This window comes from Lepisosteus platostomus, chromosome 5 (assembly GCF_059453375.1).
Source record: "Lepisosteus platostomus isolate fLepPlt1 chromosome 5, fLepPlt1.hap1, whole genome shotgun sequence".
In the NCBI taxonomy this organism is placed as follows: domain Eukaryota; kingdom Metazoa; phylum Chordata; class Actinopteri; order Semionotiformes; family Lepisosteidae; genus Lepisosteus; species Lepisosteus platostomus.
The window spans coordinates 45,993,150-46,011,887 of NC_142615.1; the positions used below are offsets into that span (position 1 = coordinate 45,993,150).

At 47.9% G+C, this 18,738-nt stretch overlaps 3 non-coding genes across 3 annotated transcripts; 1 reads left to right on the top strand and 2 right to left on the bottom strand.

The window, feature by feature from the left end:
* Window positions 1-6,942: 6,942 nt before the first annotated feature.
* trnav-uac (transfer RNA valine (anticodon UAC)) lies at window positions 6,943-7,014 on the bottom strand. The gene has a single exon. It is a non-coding gene; the product is annotated as a tRNA-Val (tRNA).
* A 9,907-nt stretch (window positions 7,015-16,921) lies between these two features.
* Window positions 16,922-16,994, top strand: trnav-aac (transfer RNA valine (anticodon AAC)). Its single transcript has one exon. It is a non-coding gene; the product is annotated as a tRNA-Val (tRNA).
* A 1,387-nt stretch (window positions 16,995-18,381) lies between these two features.
* LOC148667332 (U1 spliceosomal RNA) lies at window positions 18,382-18,546 on the bottom strand. The gene has a single exon (XR_015937946.1). It is a non-coding gene; the product is annotated as a U1 spliceosomal RNA (small nuclear RNA).
* Window positions 18,547-18,738: the final 192 nt, after the last annotated feature.

The window sequence follows — 18,738 nt, forward strand, 5'->3', positions numbered from 1 at the left end:
TGCACTGTGCCACCCACTCCTCTGCACATGGGGGAACTTCTTGTGTAGAGCTTCTAGGTGCATTTGTCTCATATTGTATCTGATATCTCTCTGTCTCACCTTTGTGTGGTTTTTGTGTTTCTTTCTGTACTGCAGGAATCTCTTCAGTGTTTCCATACAGTCAGTCTCCAGGAAGAATCTGGTATACTGGTTTTTAATCTTGTTCTGGTTCCAGTCCCTTTGAGTGCCCTCTGCCTCCAGGGAACTTGCTCTCCAGGTCATGTTGTCCACCTCAAAGGACAGGAAGTCTTGTCCATTGAAGCTGTAGTGATCCAACAGAGCCACACTCCCATCATCCTCCAGTCTACAGCCTTGCCACCTCTGGAGCGCATCTGGAGAGAGAGACCGAGGACACTGACACAGACAGAGAGACCAGGGACAGTGACACACACAGAGAGACCAAGGACAGTGACACACACACAAAGAGACCGGGGACAGTGACATCCATTTTCTAACAGCTGTATCCAGTCCAGGGTCACAGGGGGGAGCTGGAGTCTATCCCAGCAAGCAACAGGCACAAGGCAGGGTTCACCCTGGACAGGGCACCAGTCCATCACAGGACACACACACACCCTGGACGGGGCACCAGTCCATCACAGGACACACACATATACACACACACCAAGAAGTCAATTAACCCCCCAGCCTGTCTCTGGACTGGGAGGAAACTGGAGCACCAGGAGGAAACCCCCACAAACACAGTTCAGAACTCCACACAGACAGCACCCCAGGTTCTGAACTGATCCCAGGGCAGGAATAACAACCACTGAGCCTCCCCCAGACATCTATACCTTTTATTTGTACGGAAAGTATTATATATAGAGACATGTAAATATCACTTCTCGAACCTGTTGTTTCCAGCTTCCTGTAAAGTCGTGTGGAAAGTTATTTATTTCTGATACGAAGTAGGAGTGAAACTCCGAAGTAATGAAGACAGAAGTCGGTTCAACGACAAAAGGAGTCAGGCGCCTCTGAAGTCCGCCTACGCGTCAGAAACTGGTGCGCGTTTATGCCCTGGGCCGTTGTCATTGTTTTATTCGGTTATGCAGTTTAAAATATTTTTAAGTTAAAAAGAGCTCTCTACTTCCGTCTCTGAACAGGTTTACGATGATGATACACGCGTTTCCTTGTTCTCTGACTGGCCATGCGGCGGCCATGTGACGAGGAAACGGGAGAGAGCAGGACGAAAATGAAAGAGAGAGAGAGACGGTGGAAATGTGACAGTTAAAATAAACTGCCAGAAGAGAATAACCGTCTCCGTCCCGTCCCTCTCCCTGCAGGCGGAGTGTTTAGTCACCGCCGACCTCTCGTACCCTACAGCAGTTAGTGAACAGGGCACTAGGTACTACTGAGCTTCCGTCCGGACTAAGCCCGGAGAGGACGGCGGTTCACTCACCCGTGGGGCAGCCCGGACCCGGATTCCCGTCTCGGGTTTGACAGCCCGTCTCCTGCGGAGCCGGAGCGGACTGGCGACGCGTACACCGGCCAGGCAGCAGTTTAATCGGAGGTTGTAATCGTGGGGGGGGGGGGATTTAACCTTACGAGAGTTTCTTCTGTTACATTTTTTTTTTCTGTTAGGGAAATTCATATTACAGGATAATGTAAATTTACTATGTAAGGCGTTTAAAGGTCGAGGAGAGGTTGGGAAAGCCCCTGAAACCCAGCGCTGGAAACGTTGTCCGTCTCCACTAGGTATAGAATGCGCTCTTTACACGTCATTCACAGGCGTCACGTTACTCGGGCAACGGAGGTACGCTTATCCTCGGTGGGCAAGTTGATGTAATTCAGTAAAGCTGGAAAAGATACTCAGACACGTTAATTTATCACCTGCATATATTAACAAAGTTATTTTAGATGGACTTGCAGAACTATACTGTAGCTGCCTCGGCATGCGTAGGCTGCAAAGGAACAAGTAAAAGGTTATTCCATGCCTTCTTCAGTTGTTAGAAAGACAGGGCAGTATGCAAAGATAATTTTCTTTTTATCTTTGCTTACTGCAGTTTATCTTTGATGACAACATCAAAGACATTAAGGAATTCTTACAGCTAACAGCTCCACATCAACTTCCTTTTATAACTAACCTCATCAGATCTCTCAACTCCCAACTCTTCCAGTTTCTCACTTCAGAGAACGATAAAAAACTCAATCATCCTCTACAGAGAAAAACCATCAACACCCCTACCACCTCCACCAATCCTAACCTTGTTGTTACTGTACCCTCTGACCTTTCCCTTTCACCCCTTTGCATCCTCAGCTAACATATTTTAATATTACAACACAATTACAATAGATTGTACAGTATTTACAGTTTAAAATTAAGGTAAATATGTCAAAATATCAAAATCCAACTGCACAGTGCTAACAAAACAATGCTTGTCAAGTTCTCAAACAAATCTGCATTGTATTTTTAAAATATTTCAGCAGAGGATGTGACGGGAGTATAAATGACGATTCGACGATCATTTTTCTTGGGTGAATATGGTTTTCTGGGGAGTTGCGATGTTGGGCATTATTGGACATTTTTGACACGTGTTGAACAATCGCATTTCCTACAAATATTAAAATGGCTGTGATTTAGCTGAGAAATCCAATCGACCGATGCGAAAACAATGTTTACATCGCAAAAGAAACCCGACCCTGGGTGGACTTGAACCACCAACCTTTTGGATAACAGCCGAACACGCTAACCGATTGTGCCACAGAGACTGACTGGTGGAATATTTTCTCGAATCAAAAAAAAAATATCTTACCGTTCTTTTTGCCAGCCGGTAATATTTCTTCTGCACTGATAACCAAAAACTGAATTTCATGTTTCGCAAGCTGTGTGAATTTAATCAAAAACAAGTTTTCCAGAAAGGAAATGAACACATGCATTTAACGAAGTCAAGCCCTTTGTGATTGCCCAAAATGGTACGTTCTGTACTACAAGATAAGAAGAAATACACAGCTGGGATTTGAGCATAGGTTCTTTTGTCTAATTGAGAAGCGCTTTAACCAACTAAGCTACGGTGACGGGATGACTGTCACCTTTTACAGCTACTTGGACACACTGCTCTGAGACATCTGCGTTCAGAAAGTGTTGAACCTGCTCTCAGAGCAAATTGCCTCTTTTACATACAGTAGCAGCCCCGGCACTAAGAAACGAAGAGAAATGGCTTTTATTGGGCATTTTTCATGTCCAATGCGTTTGACATTTCCCAAGGGCGACAGAGTTCTTTTGCAACACTATTTCTTCTTCTTTTTTCTTTCTATACGCTTTGATAAAAAACGAGAAATCATGCAAGGGAAAAATGTCTTTTTTTCATAGAGAAAACGTGTACCAGGAAATGTTGTGTTGAGAAGAAGTGATTTAACATGATACGTGACCTAATTTATCGGAGCGAATGCTCACCCAGCAAGGTCTGGAGAAGTTGGAGAGTCTGGTGGATGTGATAATTATACGGTGTTGTGGAAGAAAACAGTCTTTCTTTGAATTCTCAATCAATTGGAATTTCAGTGCGGAACATAAAGCCTTTGTCTGATTTAAAGAGATTATATTTTAAAACTCATAAAAAATCAGAAAACACACGTTTCTCACTTTGAAATTTTAGACGGGGCGGTATATTACTAGTAGCAACGCTGAGCACACTATTGGGGAATTCAGGTTATGTGAAATACCAGCAGTTTAATAAATAACGCATCTGATGTTGGATCATAAGATTGTAGGTTTGACTTCTACCTGGCTCATGTAAATTTTATTCAAGCTCCTCAGTAATAGATGTCTATTATGTAATGAACCGCACCTGAAAGCAAACATTGGGTCTGTTTCCTTTGTTTTCCAGCATGAAATAGCAAATCGTTACAAAAAGTACCTGCTAATGTCCAATAGCGTTTTTTTTTTTCAAATTACATTTTCAGGCTTCAGACACTTTTTAATAAAACAAAAGTGTCCAGAAACTCCCTAACTTTCAGGTTTGCTTGAACCTGTATTAAAAGAAATTATTTGAAACTTCCGGGATTCCATTCTCTGATGTAGCTGTCTCTAAAGACGGATGTGATGTTTCGCAGATGTGAACTGTGCCTTCTCTCTTGTGTTCAAGGGTATTCGCTGTGGGAGATCCTAACTGTATGTCCAGTAGGGCTCTATTTTGTTTAGATTATCTATGTGGTGTACAGATAGAACTCAACTACATGGTGTGAATTCCGTGTTCAGGACGAGCAGAACCTGAAAAACTAAAAGCAGACCTCGACATAATTTGAACACACAGCCTTCTGATGTGGAGTCAGACATGCTACCTTTGTGCCACAAGGTCACAGCTCTCAGCTGTTTTGAATTCCCCAAAGGAGACAAATCAGCTTCACAAAAAATTCTCCTGTGAAGAGCGCCGCTCTTCCGAAGAGAGTCTCTTCATCTCAGATTATATTTTATTCTTCCTGCGCAGCTCTTGTGCAGGTGTTGTTCTTGATAACAGATCCAGGAACACTGACTGTTTTTCTATTTTTTTTTAATTAAGTACCCCATGGTGCAACGGTAGCATGTCTGACTCTAAATCCCGAAGTTAATTTTCAAAGTATATCGGAGTCAACTGATACTGATCAGGTTCTGCTGCTGCTGAACCCGCAGTCTTCACCTTAAAGTTTAATTCCCCAAGCCTTATATGTCCATCCCTTCTCGTCAAAACTCATATTTTCACAGGGTACCCTTCAGAAATCGCAGTATAGAATGAAAAACTCCAGTAGATCTCGGCCGCTGTTGGTGATTTTCCTTTAAAAATAAATGAATCTCTGGAAATTTTACGGAGTGTATTACTTTCACTGAGACCGAGGAGTGTTAAGATGTACATGAGTCTTTGTGGCTCGGTTGTTAACCAAAAGGGTGGTTTTATGTTTCACACTAAATTGAGATCTTGAAACCAAAATAGTTAGAAATATGGAACACAACCGTTGTTCCCCAAGAAGGAAAGCTGTTTTGTACTGACGTCACTCCTTTTTATGTAACCCAGATTGTGAAGACAACTCTGCCCTATCAAAGGAAAATGTTACACAAAAGTTGGAAAGCACACTCTGAACCCATCTGTATATTTGATTCCCGTGATCCGTTCAAAGCTGCTTAGTACTTTGCAAGCAAATCAAATCATTTCAGGGAAGAAACTCAGTTTAATGAACTACTTTTGTATTTTCACTCATTGATTTTGATCTTTGTATTCTCTTCGCATTCTCAGCAATAATATTTCAAAATTACAGTTCGGATTTATTGGAAAACTTCACAAGCATTATGAGATTAGGACTGTACAATTGTTTTTTAATATCTTGGTATATTTACCTTCATTTTAATATAGATATAACCATAAATGTTGTTAAGCATATTGTACTTTTGTCGTACTTTTTAAAACATTTTAGCTGAGGACACACGGCGACTATTATACAGTACCTTGTGATACATGCAAGACATCTGTAAACGAAGATGTAATTACAATAAAATTGGCAATTCACAGAAAACCACAATTTGTATAATATTATTCCTCTAAATCAATGATCAATTGAAGGATTTGAAGAAACTATCAAAGAAACAGCAGCAATAGCAGATGATTTTGGTTTTGAACCCATCTTTACACCTCAATAATCCATTTGTCCTCGAAAAAAGAAAAGACAGGGATATTTTGAGTCTCATAATTATCCTCTTCTTGATCCAAAAAAAGCGTTTATTGCTTCTGTACTTTTTTGGATTTTCTTACGAAGATCTCACGAAGTATTGCCAGGATCTATATTTAGTGTTCGGTAGCGATAACACTGCTGATATTGATTGAGTAAAAATCTGTGATGTATTGACAGCTTTATCTGAAGCGAGAAATCCTCGAACACCGCTTATGAAGTGTTGGGATTCATACCAAGAAATACCTTTTGTTTTCCCACCCAAAATGCTACTATTGCATTACACATTATGCAAACATTACCAGTTTTAGTAGCTTCTGGGCGCGATTTTCCAAAACTGAAACTAATTACAAATTATTTAAGATGAACCATGTCCAAAAATTGTAAATCAGGACTAATATAATATCAAGTGAAATTACTACAGAAGAAAAGGTTTAACTGAAATATGAATAAGACTATGCAAGCCTACAAAATAGAATAATTCAATTTATATAACTTATTCTTTTCTTATTTGAGAAATGGGCTCACATACCGGAAGACACTAACGTTTCTCTTCGTTAGAATATGTGAATAACAGTTTAACCCCAAATGTCTGTAATTGTGATTCTGTTAAAATTCAAAAAAGCATCTATCAATAGTAAGAAATTATTAAGAAAGGAAGAAATTGTGTTATTTCATAAACTGTAAGACATGAAGACATTTACAGGTTATATCCTTTGCTTTGTCTTTTAACACAAGCGTTCAGGATCCAAGCCCATGTTCGGATGGTTGTGTTTCTCTTGTAATCATCAAATGTCATTGTTTTGTCCGTCAGTTCTTTCTCGAGTTGTACCATGGATATTTTATACCATCAACACTTTTCATGCTCTTTTGCATTTTCCTTCACATACGGAAAAAAACTCAAGGCGTTCTTGTCACTGTGCTACACAGTACAGGACACGCAGTGAGGAATTCGCGCAGCTTTCAGCTCAGTGCGGAATCCAGAGGGAGGACTCGCTCGGTGAATGATCTCTCAGGAAATCCCGGGTGAGGTTTTTCTGCAACAGCCACGACAAGTGTGAAGACGTTCTCTGGATTTCCTGAATGTGACTTTAAATTAGTTCACATTCTTTGGTAGTTAACAGAACTAAATGCTTTGGAGGTACATCTAAAACTGCAGAGAACACTGTAGCACTTCGAGTTTAATTGTGTAAACCTGGCTCTCTATGAACACGAGCAAAGAGTTCTCACTCGACAGAAGACTGCGATGTGAGCACAGTAACATAAAGCACTTGAAGATGCTAGGGATTGAACCTGGGACCTCATACATGTAAGACAAGCGCTCTACCACTAAGCTACACCCCCGACATAGAGAACTTTCGAAGATGTGCAGGTGCTCACAGACCACAATCAATCTTTTGCATCTTTTAAGTGCTCTTGATTAAACTATGCATAGAAAAACAGCAGTACTGATGATTTTCATGGACTGATGCACACTTGTTCTGTACAACTCCAGTGATAAAACCTTGTCTGTAAATATTGTAGAACGTAAAAGGGTGAAACAACGCTCCAACCACAGGAATGGTAACAGAAAGGATCATTTTCTTATTTAATACCTCCTTTTGAGATGCCTTGTCAACGCACACAGACGTTAGAGCTGAACAAATATTTTGTACACAAGACGGCAGTGCGATATTAAAATTCCTGTCTTCTTGATGGATTCAGACTGGTAGCCAGAGGACGCCGGGACAACGCCCATTGGACAACTGCTGGAACAGAGGCTGCAACAGAGCTTGTCAGCTGGTTTGGTGTTCGTGCCGGGAGATTCCAAATCCATACACAGTGGATAAGTAAACCCCATGTTCTACATTCTGTCTCGAGAATTCAGTTGTACCTCAAAAAAAGTTGTTATCAATTTAATTCATGAGTAATGTATTTACTTCCGAGTTTAGAGTAACAGTGGGTAATAACACTGATTAGCGATTTGGTAACCGAACGATATATATTGACATATATTCTCTGTTGTGTATCTTTGTGTTTGCATCTCTTCGAGATTATATACCTTGTATATTGATAACCCTCACAGTAAGGTCTGCCGCTCGTATCCAGGCAGACTAGTATATGTTTGGTGCACAATTTATGTTAATAAATGTATCTCGTGTATTGAACCCGTGTGTGTGCGTTGTTAGTTGTTCTGACGATTGATTTTCTAAAAGCCACAACGAACAACCTCGTGATTACTGCTACAATTAATAATTGTCTCAGTAAACCCATCAAACCTCTACACTTGTATAGTATAATTTATTATCTGTACCTGCAAATCCCCAATATTACTGCTGTCTCCTGAGAAACACAAGTGTAGAGTCAAATCATATGAAATAATACAACAAATCTATTCAATTAACACCCAGATGTGACAGAACACTTTTAAGACTTATACCCCTTTAAATAAGTATTTCCTTAATTTCAGTTCTCTTCCCTCCATGGGATACCTGAAAATTCACTATAGCATAATAAAGGCTGTGCATGCATTACCTGTAATACAGCTACTAATAAAGATAACATTAAAGTTGATTATTAAGAAATCACACTTTTATTAATAAAATATGTTTTGATAAAAGAAGTCTTAATAGAACCTAGGTAAATCCCTGTAGTAGTCTAACAACTACAAAAAAGAAAAAAAAAAACAGAACAACTTCAAAACAAAGAGAAAAAGAACATTAAAAACAAATCTTGGTAACAACAAAAACACAGAAAAGTGAGTGCTTTTTCAAGTCTTCGGTACTCCATCGTGCTCCTCTCATTTCAGTAGACCTCTCTCATATATTTGTGTATAGGTCTGCTGGAGGTCCATTGCTGATGGTAATTTAAGTAGGGAGCTGTGTCAGCATGTGTGGACTGCATAAGAACAAGTAAAATTTTATTTCATGCAGAAAAGAGAAGCAAACAACGTTTGAGCTTTGGAGCCTTCTTCAGGTCTGACAAGGAACAAACCTTTACTTGTTCCTTTGATGTTAATTTAGACCTGATCTCCAGCAAATACTTAACAGGACCTAAACTGGTCAGTTAGTTTAAATAGTTGAAGATATAGGCCACACTGCTCCAGGTGAGGCTTGAACTCAATCTCAGCATGAGTTCGATCGCACCACTGGAGCTGCAGAAGTCTTTTTTTACACAGACTAATGCAATTGCAATTTGTCACGAAACAAACGAGAACTGCAGCTGTACACTTGAGACAGGACGCTACTGTATTTTTTTTGTTTAACACTCCAGTCGAACAAGCCGACATGTCACTATTGCTAAATCGTTACAAAAGACGCCAACTAATGACCAGTTTTATTTTTAACAGAACTTTACTGAAAGTTAAACTTATAAAACTACCTGAGCAAATAAATACAACAATTATTGTTCCTCTGACCTTCTCAGTATTTCTTTTTTTAAATTAATACATTTATTTATCCATGGTGTGCCTTGTGCTTACTTTTCAGAACTCTCTCTCCTGTGTCAGTAGGAGCTTACATTTCAAATTAAGTTCTTTAATCAGTTCCAATATCTTCCTTTCAAAGTAGGGAAGAGCAAGCTGGCATGTTGTTTTGCCTGTGGTTATTCTTTATGACTATATCTTCTGACACCTGTGCACAATCCTACAACATTACAAGAGAAGCACTATAACAGGAGTCATAAAAATGCAAGAAGCCACTTTGAACAATCTTTCGGAATTGTAAAACAACTAACGCTTTGCTTGGCTGTCATTTGGTTTGTATACCAGTCCATCAAGAGCCAGCACCATCATCATCAGGTCATGTGCAGTCCTACACAACCTTGCGATTGACTGGGATGAGCTACCTTTTCCATCTCCATGGCATGCAGCACACTCTGGCTGTTTCAACACAGTCATTATTGGACCACAGTGCACTGTCTCTTCTGTCCTGTGGCTATCATAATCACTTTTAAGAAGCCAAGTTTTTTTTCTTTAACATGTGCTTGGGTGCCACCCATTTCCTTATTATCCCTGCTTTCCAGCGGCTGACCCTACCTGTGTAAATAATGTCCTAGTAGTTCTAGTGCCCTGTGTAGTCTTATAAGTGTATAGCGTGTTGTTAAGTAATTACCACCCTAAAGATGTGTACGTGTTCTGTCAGTCTCCTCATGTGCATGTATATCCTGTGTTTGGTTTTGTGGTTGTAAAAGAATAAAGCTATTGCTTGGTTTGTTAATCGCGTCTCCACTGGGCCTTTGTTCTGAGAAGAACCTCTAAATGCTACATTGGTGTCAGAAGCGGGCAGGATGGACAAATCTTGGCAGACATTAGCTGATTCTGTCAAGTGCTGTCTGACTCTAAAAGAGACAGAACCCATCGGCAGCGCACATAGGGAGCCTGAGCAACTCCTGGGTGTGACAGGTGGCCACAGCCCTTACCAGGGCTATCCAGTAGTGGTCCTGCCGGTAGAATTGGGGCGACTGCCCGCTACTCCCGCCCAGTGGATGCCCCAAAGAGAAGATACCCTCCCTGCTGGAGCTGACCAGCGATTCCCACACCCATCAGTGCAGGTGCAACCCGGTCGCTACGACGGGGAAGCGCCTTGGGAAACCTACAAGGCGCAGTTCCAGCTCGCGGCCTGGACGAATGGCTGGTGCCGGGCAGAGATGGAAGGAGTGGCCTGCCAGGTGCTCCTGGACGTCCCGGAGGAGGACAGAGGCGAATACACGGCGCTGGCGGCGGCTCTCCAGCTGCGTTTCGGTGTGGAGGAGGCGCCGGACTTGATGCGGGAGAGGCTGGCCCTGCGGCGGCGCCGACCAGGAGAGCGACTGGGCCCGGTTGCCGCTGATGTCGCGTTCCTCGCCCGCCGAGGATACCCAACTTTTCCCCGGGAGGCGCAGGGGGAGATGGCTCTCCAGGCCTTTCTCAAGGCCCTCTCACCCGAGGAGCTGCGGCACCAAGTGCATCGCTGGAGCAGGCCTTGGCTGAGGCCGTGTTCAGGGTGGCTGGAAGCGCCAGCAGACACTGCTGGCTGACCGAGGCGGCGACGGAGGAGTCCAGCGAGGGGGAAGAGGAGCCAGACCTTGCAGCGACCCCTGCGGAACAGCCCCACACGCTGCTTTGCGACCGCTGCAGGAAGAGGGAACTCTGAGCCCGGTTCTGCCGGGCACCCGAACCTCGCACTCCTCGATCGGCGTCGGGAAACGGGAACGGGGCGACTCAGCGTGTGGAAGGCTGCCACTCGAACACCTCACCCCCCGCTCCGGAGAGCGCTGTTAAGACCGGCGCCCCTCACGCCACCGTGGGGCGAGTCGGCTGTAGCCGGGGCCTGTACCTCCACTGCCGAATCGAGGACCAACCCTGCCTGGCCCTACTCGACGCCGGTTCATCGGTAACCTTACTCCGGCCGGGCGTCCTCCCCGACACCGAGGACACCAACCCCCCAGGATGGGAGGCCTCCGGCCTGCGGCTAAGGACCGTGACGGGACAGCTCGCCGCAGTCCGGGGGAAACGGGTGCTTGCCTTCCGTCTAGGTGCAGCGACGGTGTGCCACCCCTGCTACCTTGCACCCATCCAGGAGGACTGCATTCTGGGGCTGGACGTACTGCAGCGAGTGGGGGCCAGTTTGGACTTGAGCCGGCAGGAGTTGGTGTGGCAGGGGGAGCGACTTCACCTGGTGGAGGGCAGGCCCGGCGAAGGCCGAGGGACGCGGGCTTGCCGGAGCTGGGAGAAAAAGAGGCAGTGGCGGCGGCGGCGGCGGCAGTCGCCGGGGCAGACCAGGCCTGTGAGCCGGGGAGCGAGCGTGCTGGATCCTGCTCCCGAGTCAGCCGGGGGGCCAGACAAGGCGGCGGCGGCGGGAGCCGAGCGTTGCATGGAAGCGAGGCGCGCCGTTGAGGATCTACCAGCAGAGCTGCGAGGGCCTCGATCAGGACCAGCGGCAGCGGCTCCAGGCGCTACTCGCCCAGAACGAGGATCTCTTTGCGGCGATAGATGAGGACTGCACCCGCACTGCCCTGGTCCAACACGAGATCAACACCGGCGACGCTCGGCCCATCCGCATCCCACCGGGACGCATGGTTCACGCCAAGCGGACCGCCGCCGAGGAAAAGATCCGGGAGATGGCCGCAGCGGGGGTGATTGAGCCCTCCGCGAGCCCGTGGTCGGCGCCAGCTGTACTGGTAAAAAAAAAAGACGGCTCGTGGAGGTTCTGCGTCAACTACCGCAAGCTGAACGAGGTCACCCGGAAAGATTCCTACCCCCTGCCGAGGATAGATGACGCCCTAGACTACATCACCGGGTCGACCTGGTTCAGCTCCCTGGACCTCCGCTGCGGCTACTGGCAGGTACCGCTTGCTCCCGATGCTCGCCCGAAGACAGCCTTTTCTATCGGCCAGGGCCTCTGGCAGTTTACTGTCATTCCTTTTGGCCTGTGCAATGCCCCGGCGACGTTCGAGAGGCTGATGGAGAGGGTGCTGGCATCTGTCCCGCGGAACCAGTGTGTGCTGTATCTGGACGATCTGCTGGTTCATGCCCGGGGCTTCGACCAGGCCTTGACGAACCTCCAGGCGGTGCTGGACTGCATCCGCCGTGCTGGCCTGAGGCTCAACCCCTCACCGACAAGGGCCGCCGTTTCGACTGGGACTCGGGCTGTGAGACTGCCTTCGGCCGGTTGCGTGAAGCTCTGGTGGGGGCCCCCGTGCTGGCCTACCCCGACCCGCGGTTGCCGTATGTTCTCGATACCGACGCGAGTGACTCGGGGGTGGGCGCGGTGTTGGCGCAGGAGGGGCCGGATGGGGAGCGCGTAGTGGCCTACTATAGTCGGGCTTTGACTAGGGCTGAACGGAACTACTGCGTGACCCGTCGCGAGCTGCTGGCGGTGATGGCGGTGGTCCACCACTTCAGGCCGTACCTGTTCGGGACCCGGTTCCGGCTGAGGACCGACCATGCGTCCCTCACCTGGCTGCTCCACTAAAAGGAGCCGGAGGGGCAGATGGCGCGATGGATAGAGATCCTGCAGGAGTACGACTTCACTGTCGTGCACCGTGCGGGGTCTCGCCATCTCAATGCCGACGCTCTCTCGCGGCGCCCCTGCGAGGCCGCGGACTGCCATCACTGCGCCCGGCGGGAGCAGCGTGAGGTGGCTGTCCGCACCGTGGCGGGGGTGGGCACCGCGGCCACGGCCCGGGAGGGGCCGCTGGGGGTGGGCCTGCCAGACCTGGCGCAGCGTCAGGCAGCTGATCCTGACGTGGGGCCGGTGCTCCGCTGGAGGGCAGCTGGAGTGCGGCCTACGCGAGAGGAGCTCGCCCCGCACCCAAAGTCCGTCAAGGCCCTCTGCGCCCTGTGGGAGGCCTTGGAGGTAAAGGATGGGGTGCTGCACCGGGGGTGGCGGGTACCCTCCAGTGGTGAGGTACGGTGGCAGCTGGTGGTGCCTCGGTCGCTCCGCGGGGCGGTGCACGGCCAGCCGGGCATGGGGCACTTCGGCGGTAAGAAAACCCTGCAGCGTCTCCGAGGCCATTTTTATTGGGGTCTTTGCCACTGGGACGTGCAGAGGTACTGCCAAACGTGTGCGGTGTGCGTGGCGCAGAAGGGTCCCCCCGAGCACTCTCGGGCCCCCCTCCAACAACACCAGGTGGGGGCTCCTATGGAGCGGGTGGGGGTGGACGTTTTGGGCCCGTTTCCGCGCACCGAGGCTGGGAACCGCTACGTCTTGGTGGCCATGGATTATTTTACGAAGTGGCCGGAGGCCTACGCCCTCCCGGACCAGAGTGCCCCCACGGTGGCCGATGCACTGCTGGAGGGGATATTTGCCAGGCTGGGGGTGCCGGAGGAGTTACACAGTGACCAGGGGCGTAACTTCGAGGTCTTCGCCAGAGTGTGCCAGCGCCTGGGGATCACTAAGACGCGGACCACACCGCTGCATCCCCAGAGCGACGGGTTGGTGGAGCGGTTTAATCGGACGCTCGCCACCCAGCTGGCCACCCTGGTGTCCCGGCACCAACGGGACTGGGACTGCCACCTCCCCCTTGCGCTCTGGGCGTACAGGACCGCGGTCCAGGAATCCACCGGGTGCACCCCGGCCTCGCTCATGCTGGGCCGGGAAATGCGAACCCTGGTGGACCTGGTCTTCGGCCCGCCGCCCGGAGACGGGTCGGCACCGCCGGCTGGACCGGACTACGAGTGGGACCTGCGGCAGCGGATGCAGCAGGTGCACAGCTTTGCATGGACCCACCTGACACAGGCGGGGGTCCGGCAGAAGCGGCACTACGACCTGCGCTGCAGGGGGCCTGCCTTCCAGCCCGGGGACTCGGTTTGGGTGTACAACCCGCGCCGCTGCAAAGGCCTCAGCCCTAAGCTGGCGCCGTCGTGGGAGGGTCCCGCTGAGGTACTCGGGGTGGTGGGTGAAGTCTGCTACCGTGTCCGGTTGCGAACACGGGGGAGAGTGGTGGTCCTGCACCGAGACCGCCTGGCCCCCTACCGGGCCCGGGAGGAGGAGCCGTGTGGGGAGGCTCTACAGGAGCAGCCGGGGCTGGAGCCGGACGATAGTGGGGCGTCCGTGGGTCGCCAGCCGTCACTGCGGCGCAGGGTTCCACAGCAGTTAGCCCAGTACGAGTACAGCCTGAGGGGGGTGTTCGACGTCGGCGAGACGCCAGACGCCAGACGCCAGACGCCAGACGCTTCAGGTGGGGGCAGTGTAATGCCCTCGCCTGGTGGTGAGGAGAAAGTGCCCCTAGGCGCTCGTAGTACCGCTGGGCATGCTGGGAGTGGTAGCCGGGGAGAGTCTGAGGGTCAGCACGATGACCAGCGGCTGACCCTACCTGTGTAAATAATGTCCTAGTAGTTCTAGTGCCCTGTGTAGTCTTGTAAAAGTATAGTGTGTTGTTAGGTAATTACCACCCTAACTATGTGTACTTGTTCCCTCAGTCTCCTCATGTGTGTGTATATCCTGTGTTTGGTTTTGTGTTAATGCTTGTTTGTTAATCGCGTCTTCACTCGTCCTTTGTTCTGAAAAGAACCTGCAAATGCTACAGTATTTATTTTATAAACACCAGTATTGACACTTTGATCAGTATATTTATTATTAGTAGCCAGTCTTATAAATTTACAATTTAGATTAAGTCTGGTAACAGTTATACAGTTAATTTAAATCATCAGACCACTAATGGAACTGAGAGCTGGGTGGAAATAAAACCAGGATACACATTTTAACCTCCAGGATCAGGAGTCTGATCCTCCTGGCTTCTTTACTCTGAAGATTTGTGTAAAACTCTTAAAAGCGCTTATTTCAGGGACTCGTGCTTGTCCTCTACTGCTCCACATGGGTACGCTTTGTAACGCAATAATCTGCGATGTAAACTTTTTTTTCTGTTTAATGAATTTTATTCCTAGGTTTGTCGCTCTCCTTCTCCAACTGTGATGATTCGCTTCTCTTCACAGTCCGGTGTGTTTTTTTTGGGGGGGGAGATTTTATATCTGTAAGAAAAGCCCCCCGGGCTCCGGACAGGAGTCTCCTCCAGCTCTGCTTTGTCAGAAAGAGCGCTGTGACGTCACAGACACCAGCCAGAGTGCTGGGATCAGAGAGCGAGACCGCGGGAGATGCGCGGAGGGAACGGAGGAGAATTATTGATCACTTATGTATCGACAACCAATTTATTCAGCTGAAGAACCATAGAATAATCGATTAACTTCACTGATTGGTGAGTACTGATTCTTTTCTTGACCCTGTTTAAATATCTAGAAAACAGTCAATAAAGACTGTATCGATCAATTACCATAGTGCGTTTAGTGTTAATAATGTTCAATCCGAAATTAAACAATGATTATTCATATTATTATTTAGGTAACTCTATCCTAGAGCTAGAAAATTATATTCCAAGTTGATAAATGTATGTAAGTAACAGTTTAAATACATTTTTCCAGTGTTTATAAATCATAAGTATGGTAACCACGGCAACAGCCGGCACGTCACTGTATGTGTCTAGGTGTCTCGCATTCGTCACAGAGAGTGTATGTGACGTCACGGGCAGCAACTAATACTACTACTAGTGTATTCATTTTAACATTAGTGAGAGTACAACTGGTAGTTTTAATGGTAGTGTTCATAACAAAGTGTGAGTATTAATAACAAAGCGCTTGTTTGTTAATCGCGTCTCCACTCGTCCTTTGTTCTGAAAAGAACCTGTAAATGCTACAATATTCTTTACTCAGCAGCTTATTAAAAACAGCTCCTGTGATGTTCAAACCGATTTTTTACACAGAACACTGACACAGCTTTGCGTTCTGAATCTCTTTTTCTCGTGCGTTTATTTAATGTGGCACAATGCACTGGGATAAGGGTATTCTGTTCACAAACCAATAGCATTTAAACCACAGCCCAGGTTCGATCTGTCTCCCAGAATCACCAGGGCGCACACACACACACACAACCGTGCCGTTGAAGTGCTCTGCTTCATTTCTAAGGGCAACTCAACATTCACTCCTACCCCGAGTGCAGAAAAGACAGCGTCCGCAGCAACAACAGCTCAGGTCTCTGCACAGGAGCTAAGCTGCCCCCATCTCCTCTGCTCTGCGGTTCCTGCGGAGTGGATTCCTGCCTGGAGCCGTGTTTGCAGGCGGCGGCTCCCCGCGCCCTGTCTGTGCGTCGTGTCCAAGAGCTCCTGGGAGGAAGAGAGAGCCCTCACACTCGGGGGCTTTTCCACGGTCTGTGTGAGGAGGGGCCGGTGTGTCCAGTAGCTTATCGAGCGGAAGCCTGGGGCAGCGGAGAGCTGTGATCGTGCAGACCTTGAGGTGTCACCTCTTTGTCTGCTTTCCCGCCCCCCCTCCGCCCAAGCTCTGCTCCAAAGTAGCCCGGCAACCCCTCACACCTGCACGTGTCACAACCTAAGGTGTGGTCATGAGACACCCATGGGGTGTCGTTCTGTTCTTGCTAATTGTTTCCTGCCCGTCGCAGGCAGGAGTCCATGCGAGGAAGATGCGCTGGACAGAGCTCAGAGGGCGCACCTGGGTGGCTTTCCTTCAGAGTGACGTTCCTGCAACACTCTCCCGCTACTCTTGGTGCGCTCATGCCGCAACACAGGAAGGCTGGAGCAGGTGGCTGTGGGCTCTGCGCACCGCCAAAATAGCTCAGTTGGGAGAGCGTTAGACTGAAGATCTAAAGGTCCCTGGTTTGATCCCGGGTTTTGGTATTTTGTTTCATCGCGCCCTTTGTTCCTCTCTCCAGCGCACCCTGCCTAAAGTGACGCGTCCCTTTCTCAGCCCGAAATGCAAGCAAGACACCAGCAGCGGTCCCTGCAGGTTTCCATAGTGTAGCGGCTATCACGTTCGCCTAACACGCGAAAGGTCCCTGGTTCGAGACCGGGTGGAAGCAGACTCGTTTTGCACGCTCCTGTACTTCACAGAGGTCTTGAACGACCGGTCATTTGTTCCCAATGTATTTCCGGTGCCTTCGTGCACTCTTGTACCAAACGCACGTTCCTTCTGTACGTGGAGCCGATCATTTGCAATTGGGCTGTGCCGACAGACCAGGACGAGCTCTGTCGGCTCAAAAGCAGCGCAGGACCTGCAAGAACAACAGAAAGATTAGCATCCAGCGGGGGCCTCTTAGTGAGCCCAAGATCTCATCAAGAATCGGCTCCAGCAACAGGGCTGGGCGCATTGTTCCATTCTCCGACCACTCTCGGTGTAAACAAGTCCCTCCTGGTCTCTGCTTGAAATGCACTTTCCTGCGTTTGCTTTGGTGTAACTGGCTTCCCCTGCATGGGCGAATGTGAAGAAGATCCTTAGTAAGTCATTGAAGAAAACCAAGAAGAGGTCGGAGTGGCCTCTGTCGTTCATCAACGATCCAGTCAGGCAGTACTCCTCCTATTCTGCCAGTATGTGGATTCGAACCGGGGTTGTTGCGGCCACAACACAAATTCTGAGCACTATACGATCACAGCGAGTTACCGAGACATACACAGCCAGTAGGAAAGGATGTACTCTCTTTGTGTGACACTAGTCGGAAAAGTCCTGACGCTGCATTTCAACTGAGCCCTAGTATACATCAACCCTTCGACACTCTGAGTGCCAACTCTCTTGTGTGTTTTCTCCATCAAGCAGGTCATGAAGGCAGCAATTACAGTTTGCTTACATGACGCACGCACAACATGGCTGTATGCTCCCATATGGTCTAGCGGTTACGATACCTGATCTTCACCCAGGTGGCCTGGTTTCAGCTCCTTGTATGAGAACGTGTCAGTTTTGCCTCCTGCTTTCCAAAGATCAGCACCATGTTTTATGCCTCCCCCGAATATCGAAGCTGCCTCTAAATCTGCAAATGAAGATGAGTCAATAAACCACTTGTTTTTCGTATAACTATACATATATTCATTTAATACTGATTTCATTCATTGAGCACGGATACAATAGAGGTACAGCTATTCACTGTTTGACATGTCTGCACTGGTACAGAACCTAGCAATCAGAAAACGGGTGAAACTGTCTTGAGAATTAGCATACAGTACCGAGGCCCCCATGACCAAATAAAGGCTAACCTCGATAATCAGCCTAAATAATGCAGACAACAGCAAAACGACTGACTTTGAAAAGGGAATGAATGTCCGGAAGGAGTAGTGTAACCAGCTTGAAATGCTTCTCCGGACCTCTAACTAAAAGAAACCGGGAACCAGCAGTGGCATCGACTCCTTTCGAACTGGGATCCTATCGCAGCTCATGGTGTCCTAACTCTCCCGTATCTGATATTTGACCAAGCACATCAGGAGAGAGCGCGAACGCAGTCCCCCACTACCAGAAATTATGCAGTCGAGATTCCCACATTTGGGGAATTCGCAGGGGTCAGCACAGCCGGAGTGCAATGGCCGAGCCTCGCCCTGGGTGAATCGATTTTTTAAGAACTTTATTTTCTTTTCACAAAAAAATACAGGACATCACAAATTAGAAAGCTTTACATTAATATACATACTTAAAACAGTATATATAATCCCATCTCATTACATTTTGACACGGTACCAGTTATATAGCAACAATTTATTTTTTTCTGGTGCAAATCACATTCTTTACTTAAACATGATAATGTTTTTCACAGTTTCTTGAGATATTGACCTATGCTCTCA